Source organism: Balaenoptera acutorostrata, chromosome 2, assembly GCF_949987535.1.
Source record: "Balaenoptera acutorostrata chromosome 2, mBalAcu1.1, whole genome shotgun sequence".
In the NCBI taxonomy this organism is placed as follows: Eukaryota; Metazoa; Chordata; class Mammalia; order Artiodactyla; family Balaenopteridae; genus Balaenoptera; species Balaenoptera acutorostrata.
The window spans coordinates 110,931,072-110,938,929 of NC_080065.1; the positions used below are offsets into that span (position 1 = coordinate 110,931,072).

At 45.9% G+C, this 7,858-nt stretch overlaps 1 pseudogene; it reads left to right on the forward strand.

Annotated features, from left to right (window-relative positions):
* Window positions 1–4,869, forward strand: part of LOC103016643 (regulator of nonsense transcripts 1-like) — a 56,872-nt pseudogene extending 52,003 nt beyond the window's left edge.
* The last annotated feature ends 2,989 nt before the right edge of the window (window positions 4,870–7,858 follow it).

The following is a 7,858-nucleotide window of genomic DNA, read 5'->3' on the forward strand; positions in this document are numbered from 1 at the left end:
TTCATAGACATATGTTTTCATTTCTCTTGGCTTAATACCTAGAATGGAATTTCTGTGTCATAGATTTATTTCACTTTATATATCTTTTTCCACTCCTCAAACTGAACTTATTTGTGTTTTTAGATATTATAAAATATATCCTGTAAACAACATGTAGATAGGTCTTGCTTTTTATCCAGTCTTGTAATTTACTTCTCTCTAATGGAGCATTTAGTCCATTTACATTTAATGGAATTATGGTTTTGTTCAGATCAGTTTAATTCTACTACCTTGGTATTTGTTTTCTATTTGTCCCATCTGTTATGTGTTCTCTTGTTCATTTATTTCTATTGTCTTTTGTGCTTACAGAATAATTCTTATCCAATTTTATCTATTTTATTGATTTTTTTAGCAATACTTCTTTGTGTGTGTCCACTGGTATGTGTTGTAATGGTTACCCTATAGATAGAAATACACACACTTAACTTACCACAGTCTCAATTCATAAGATATTAAAGAACAATACAATAACTATATAATGGTATAATTTCACTTAATCCCCACTCAATTCCGTGTATATTAGCCATATGTTTTAATTCAACATACTCTATAAACCCCATACCCACTATTACTGTTTGTGCTTTAAACAGTCAAGAGTCTTTTAAAGAACTTCAGCAATATCATGAGCCTAAAACGACTAAAATTAGAGTTCAAGGGCATCAAGACAGCCAGAACCTAAGAGGCCAAGATTATCGAGAGAAGAGTTCAAAGAACTGAGCCCAACAGTCTGAGCCTTTTTTCCTCTTGAGGCACTTGCCAGTTTGTAAGTAGTATAGGCTGAGAAGCACAGAAGCGGCGCAGAAAGTAGCTGCTATGAGTTCGAGAAACTATGCAGGATTTTTGTCAGTTTCATGGTTCTGGGAAGATTTTTAAAATGGGATTAAAGAACCACCAAAAGGATGGGGTTCTGATAAAAATCCCAACTATTCAATTGGACACCAGAAGGGCTACAGTCTATGCTGAGGTTAAGCCAGAAATAGACCAGCCTTACAGACTTGAACCCAGCTGTTAATCAGCTCAGCTCATTTTAATTAAAGTAATCCATGCCGACTCTAATTGACTGCCAGAAGCTAAAGAAATCCCCTTTAGAGAAAGATAACATTTCAAGAATCCCTATAATTTTTATACATAATTTTAGTAATTCAATAAAAACTTTACCAGGTATACAAAATAAAAAATAAGGTGGGGGGAGCGGGGGGGAGGCAATAGAAACTGATGCACAGGTGATCCAGATACTGGTTTTCAGAAAAAGATTTTAAATGACTCTGAAATGGATGACAAGACAGAGAAATCAACTAGAAAACTAGAATTTATATCAAAAGAATAAAATGGAACTCCTAAAACAAAAAATAATATCAGAAATCAAGGATGCAATGGAGACCACCTCACATCCGACAGAAGAGGTAAAATTAAAGCAACGTACTTACAACAGGCCGTGGCGACAGCGGTTCCTGCAGTCGCTGGGAGCTGCCGGTGGCTCCGAGGGCAGCAAGCGCAGCTCTGCGCGCGTGGCTCGCGCGGTGGCGGCCCTTTGGATACTGCCCTGCGGCGCAGCGGCCTAGACCTCAGCGTGGCTGAGGGCTCTGTGCGGCGCAAACGCAGCAGCGTGAGCTTGGAGGCGTTTCCGCCCAGCCCGCACATGCGCACCTCCCTGGATGCGCAGAAAGCCACTTCCCAGGCTTCCACACGCAGGGCTCGGAGTTCGAATGCACCGAGTTCTCCTTCCCCAGCCAGACACAGACGCGCCTCCCAAGGTGGCAGCACTAGAGGCCGGGTCCGTGTGGAAGCTGCAGCCGGACCGGTGGACTCGCAGGTGGGCTGACCCGTGCGCATCCTGCAGAACCAGGCGAGAATGAGAACGTGGGCAAGACCAGCCAGTTGGCCAAGTTGAACTTCAAAGAAGATGAAGCTGATACTTGTTACAGGAAGGATGTCTCATACGTGCCTGCAGCTACTGCGGAATACCCGACCCCGATTGCATGGTTTACTGTGATACCAGCAAGGGTGGTTCAGTAGATCATGGAAATGCTTCTGGCAGCCACATTCTAAGTCACCTCTGAGGGCAAAATGCAAAGAGATGACTCTGCGCAAGGATGGGCCCCGGGGGAGACGGTTCTGGAGTGTTATGACTATGGCAGCAGCAAGGCCTTCTCCTTGGCTTCATTCTTACCAAAGCCACCTGGGTCATGGGGCCACTGTGCAGCCAGCCCTAAGCCACTCAGAGCAGCCTCAAGAAAATCAGCTGAGAGAGTTCGCAGTGGAATCCCCGGATCCAGGACCACTACTTCCTGTCCTGGCTGATCACAATCCCTTCTGAGCAGGAACAGCTGTGGGCTCAGAGATCCCCACGGAGTAGATGAGCCAGCTGGAGTAGCTCGGCAAGGAAAATCCTTCCACCACCTTGGAGGACCTGGAGAAGCCAGGGGTGGAGGCGGGGCCCCAGCATATCATCCCCAGGTAGGAGGACTCTTACCAGTACCAGAACATATTTGGCCCTCTGGTCAAGCTGGAGACCAACTACTCTAAGAAACTGAAAGAGTCCCAGAGTCAAGGTAACATCACTGTCAGGTGGGATCTGGGCCTTAACAAGAAGAGAATTGCCTACTTCACTTTGCCCAAGACTGACTTTGATAATCAGGCTTTAGTAATAATTTGGTTAGGAGACGTGCAGCTCACGCAGGGGAACAAGATTTGCCTGTGGTACCAAGGGGACCTGGTGCCCCTGTGGAAAGGGATCCGCCATGTCATCAAGGCTCCTGATAATTATGGCAGTGAGATCACCATTGAGCTGCAGAGTAGTTGTGGGCGCACCTTGGAGGTAACTCATAACTTCCAGGTGGATTTCATGTGGAAGTCAGCCTCATTAGACAGAATGCAGAGTGTTGAAAACATCTGCTGTGGAGGAGAGCTCCATGTTGGGCTACATCTACCATAAACAGCTAGGCGTGATCAGAAAGTGCCAGCTGCCCAAGTACTTCACAGCACAAGAGTTCCAAGACCCCCACCACTCTCAGGTTGACTTTCTGAGGATGGTGCTGCAGAGACCACTGAGCCGGATCCAGGGACCACTAGGCACAGGGAAGATGTGACCTCAGCCACCATCATCTACCATCTGGCTTAGTGGGCCTGTGCTAGTCTGCGCCCCAACTAACATAGCCAGGGATTAGCTGACCAAGAAGATCCACTGACCAGGCTGAAAGTCATGCAGCTCTGCGCCAGGGTCCTCGGCTCCCCATTGCGCATCCTGGCCCTGCACAAGCAGATCAGGAACACAGGTAGCATGCCAGAGCTCCAGAAGCTGCAGTTGCTGAAGGACAGGACCTGGGAGCTGTCGTCTGCAGACCAGAAGTGGTACTTGGCCCTGAAGCAGACTCCTGAGAGGGAGCTGCTCGTGAACACAGATGTCATCTGCTGTACATGCGGGTGACCGAAGCTTGCCAAGATGCAGTTTCACAGGGACCCAGGCCACTGGGCCCTGGAGTGCACGGTCCCTGTGTCCTCAGAGCCAAGCAGCTGATCCATGTGGATGGCCACTGCCAGCTGGGCCTCATGGTGATATGCAAGACGGCAGCCAAGGCTGGGCTGTCCCAGTCACTCCTTGAGTACCTGGTGGTGCTGGGCACCTTTCCCATCGGTGTCATCCGCCTCCAGGTCCAGGATCAGAGGTACCCTGCACTCAGCGCCTTCCTGTCCAACATCTTCTGCAAGGACCCTTGTCAGAACAGCAGCAGGTAATGTGAAGATGCTCTGTGTGACCCAGGGCCAGGAGGAGATCATCAGGTCAGGTACCTCCTACCTAACAGGCCGGAAGCTGCAAACATAGAAAAGATCACCACAAAGCTAATGAAGACAGCTGCCAAGCTGGACCAGATTGCCATCATCATGTCCATCATCATGCCCTATGAGGGCCAACGCTTCTACCAGCGCAGTACATGCAGCTCAGTAACTCCCTGCACACCAAGCCCTACCAAGAGGTGGAGAATGGCAGCGTGGATGTATTTCAGGGGCTCAAGAACAGTTTTATCATCTTCTGCATGTGGGCAAGTAAGCACCAAAGCATTGGATTTTTAAACAACCCCAGGCACTTAATGTGGCCCTGACCAAAGCACATTATGGGCAACCCAAGGGCCCTGTCCAAGCAGCTGCTCTGGAACCACCTGCTGAACTACAGTCACCTGCTGGGGGCGGGGGCACTGAACAATCTGCAGGAGAGCCTCATGCAGTTCAGCAAGCCCAGGAAGCTAGTCATCACCATCAACCTTGGAGCCCGCTTCATGACAACATCCATGTATGACCCCGGAAAGCCATTATCCCAGGATCAGTCTATGATCAGAGCAGCCAGGGCCAGCCTTTGAACATGTGCTTCCAGACCCATGACCAGATCAGCATGATCAGTGCCTACCCCAGCCTCATGACCTCCGTGAACAGTCCCCATTGCCTCCAACCTGGTCATGCCACCCATGCTGCCACCGGGGTATTTTGGACAAGCTAACAGGCCATCCACAGGTGGGGCACCCCAAAAGGCAAGACTGGTCATGGGGGATTCTAGAAGAACAGCTTTGGGCCTCCGGGGCCAGCCAGAGGAATCTCCTCAACAGCCAGGCCAGCCGGGCATGTGCCGTCAAAGCTGTCTCACAGGGTGCCCTGAGGACAGGCTGCGTCCCCATCGGCCAGCCCTTCCAGGTGAGCCAGGCCCACCTCTCCCAGCCCAGGCTGTCGCAGGACAGTTATCTTGGCAGCGTGGCGCTGTCACAAGACTCCATATACTCCATGTACCAGGGGCAGCAAGCATACCAGCCCAGCAGGGTGACGGGGCTGCCCCAGTACTAGAAGGTGGCCTCCTCCACTAGCAACTTGTTCTGGGTTAAAAAAGTAAATATAAATGGATACCTGCTTTCCATTGCTAAAACTGAAGCATCATTTTGAGCAGCATGAGAGGGAGAGGAACACCCAAGGGAGAGAGGAGCCTAAGTCAGAGCAAGTGCCCAATGCCGGTGCTTGGTGAGGAGGAGAAGGAGGAGGGGGAGTGAGGTGGGGTCCACCACGGAAGACCATCCACCGTCAAGCCTCGCCATCCCTGCTGCCAACAAGGCCCAGCGCCCACCATGTCCACACCTGGGTCTGCCACCAGGGCAGTGCGAGGGAGACCCTCATCTCAGAGGAGCCCTTTTCCCTGTTCTGTTCTTTTTCTCTTTTATTTAAAGGGGAACTACGTTTTAGCAGGAAAAAAAACTTCACACTCTGTGCCCAGTCAGGGCTCCGTGCAGTTGACCGCTGTGCTAGGCTGAGCCCCATCGTGGTGTGCTGTCCACACCAGCTCTGAAACTGCGGAGGGCATGCTGCCTGTGTTCTCAGAGGGTTTTCCTGTAAGGAAATACATGTTTGGAAGGTTTCTGGTTGCTTTTTAAAGATTCTTTCAAAGAAGTACTGAAATAAAGACTTTCCTGAGTTTGTCTCCCAAATCTGAGTGGTGGACCTGGGTGATGTGAGTAGCTTCCAGAAACAAAGTTTAAACAAACCAATACAACTAGAGACTAGGATCAACACCTGTGATGCAATTGCAAGAAGGGTTTTTGTTTGAAGTTTTAGCTTCCAGCAGCTTCTCCCTGTAGGTGAGGGAGCAGCGTTCAGGAACAGGAGGCTCCTTTCTCCACTGGACTCTGAGAAGCAAAGCATTTCCCTCTAGGGCTGGATTTGCCCCTCACTCCCTGTGGAAATTTGGACACAGAGACAGACACATAGAGGGAAGATGATATGAAGATACTCAGAAAAACAACAGCCATGTGACTGTAGTGATGAAGCTGCAAGCCAAGGAATGCCAAAGGTGGCTGGCAAACATCAAAAGCCAGAAGCAAAGAAGGATTCTCCCCCAGAGCCATCAGAGAAAGCATGGCTCTGCCAGTGCCTTGATTTCAGACTTCTAGTCTCCAGAACTGTGACACAGTAAATTGCTGTTGTCTTAAGCCACTCAACTTTTGATACTTTTTTACAGTCACCCTAGGAAATCAATACAACTACTAGTATAGTTAACAACATGGATGAATTCTCAAAAGCATTATATTATGTAAAAAAATCTTACATAAAAGATACTTACTGTATGATTCACTTTATATGAAGTTCTAGAACAGGCAAAACTAACCTATGGTGGAAAAAAATCAGAACAGTGATTGCTTATGGGTGAGGAAGTTGGGACTGGCTGGGAAGAGGCATGAAGAAACTTTCTAGGGGTATGACTATGTTCTATATCTTGGTAGAGGATTGGGTACACCAGTGTTTGCATTTATCAAAAATCAGCAAATGAATATCTAAGACTTGTGTATTTCATTGTATATAAATTCTACCTCAAAATAAAAACTACTATAAACAAATACTGAACTCTAGCTAATGGTATGCATGCTGAGGTGTTTAGAAGAAAATGTAGTGAGGTCTGTGTTTTAATTTGAAATGCATTAAAGAGTAAGATGGATTGATGACTGCATAGTTAGTTGGTTAGGTAGATATGTAATAATGCAAGTATAATATAATATTAATGGCAGAATCTAGTTGGTGGACATATGGCTGTTCAATGTAAAATTCTTTCAACTTTTCTGTGTGCTTGGATATTTTTATAATAAAATGTTACAGAAAAAAGAATGTAATAAAGGAGTTAAACAGAAAATTAGACAAAGTTTAGTCAGGCTGCAGCACAGAATTTTAAAAAGAATGGAAAATACAGAAAGGAGCATAAGTGATACCAGTGTCAGGGATAAAGACTAACATAGGTATAATTGGAGTTGTAGAAGCAAAGAAGAAAAAGAATTGGCTAGATGCTGTTTTTTAAAAGATTGTTTTTGAGAATTTTTCAAAGTAGATGAAAGACTTCAAGCCACATATTTGGTTAATAAAATGAATTGCAAGCATTTCTTTTGAATACAAAGGAAAACAAAATGAGGTATATCTAGTTAAACTGTTGAAAAACAAAGACAAAAACCCCTTAAAAGCATTCAGAAGTGCAACAATAAGACAGAGAACTGACTTCTCAATGGAATGGCATCTTTAAAGTGAGGCACGTGAATAGAGCTGGCATTTATTAGGCTTCTATTATATGTCAGGCTCTGGGCTAAACCCTTTACAAACATTGTACCATTTAATCCTCACACCCTCCCAATGAGGTAGAATTAAGAACCCCATTTTAATAAAAAGACATTGAGGGTTGGAAAAGTTAATTATTTGTGTAAAGTCAGATGGCTAACCAGTGGTAAAGATTCCAATTTAATTGCGACAGACTGTAAACATATTCATGTTAAGCATTGTGCTTCCTCCCGTATTGTAAGTGTTCTGCTTTTTTCCTCCACTTCTGTGCATCTGCCAAGGCTCTTGATCTCAGCATTCCCTGATTTGGTAATCCCCCTGCCAAGTCTTGTAATGGTTATGAAAATATGCTTGGGGTTAATATTGAAAAATGGAGAGAGAGAGAGAAACTGAATGTGGTGGAACACTAGTATCTAGTATCGGATAACAAGGATACAGATCACATTATTGTATGATACTGGAGCACTGACTGTAGAGAGAATACATTTAATTGGCACCTTTTCTTTGAATACAGTATATCTAGTCTCCATTTTGACACTCTAGTAGATGACTGAAATGCTACCTTGTGTCTTGTTAGCACCGTATTGTAAAGTGTATATTATTATAGAAAATTGACAAGGTGATGAGCTGTCACTTTAGCTAAGAGAATATCCTATTTTTAATGAATATTATTTCATAAGGAAGTGCGCTGATGACAGCTTATTTCAGTGGAAACTGTTGATGCATAACCTTTTTGCTAGACAACATT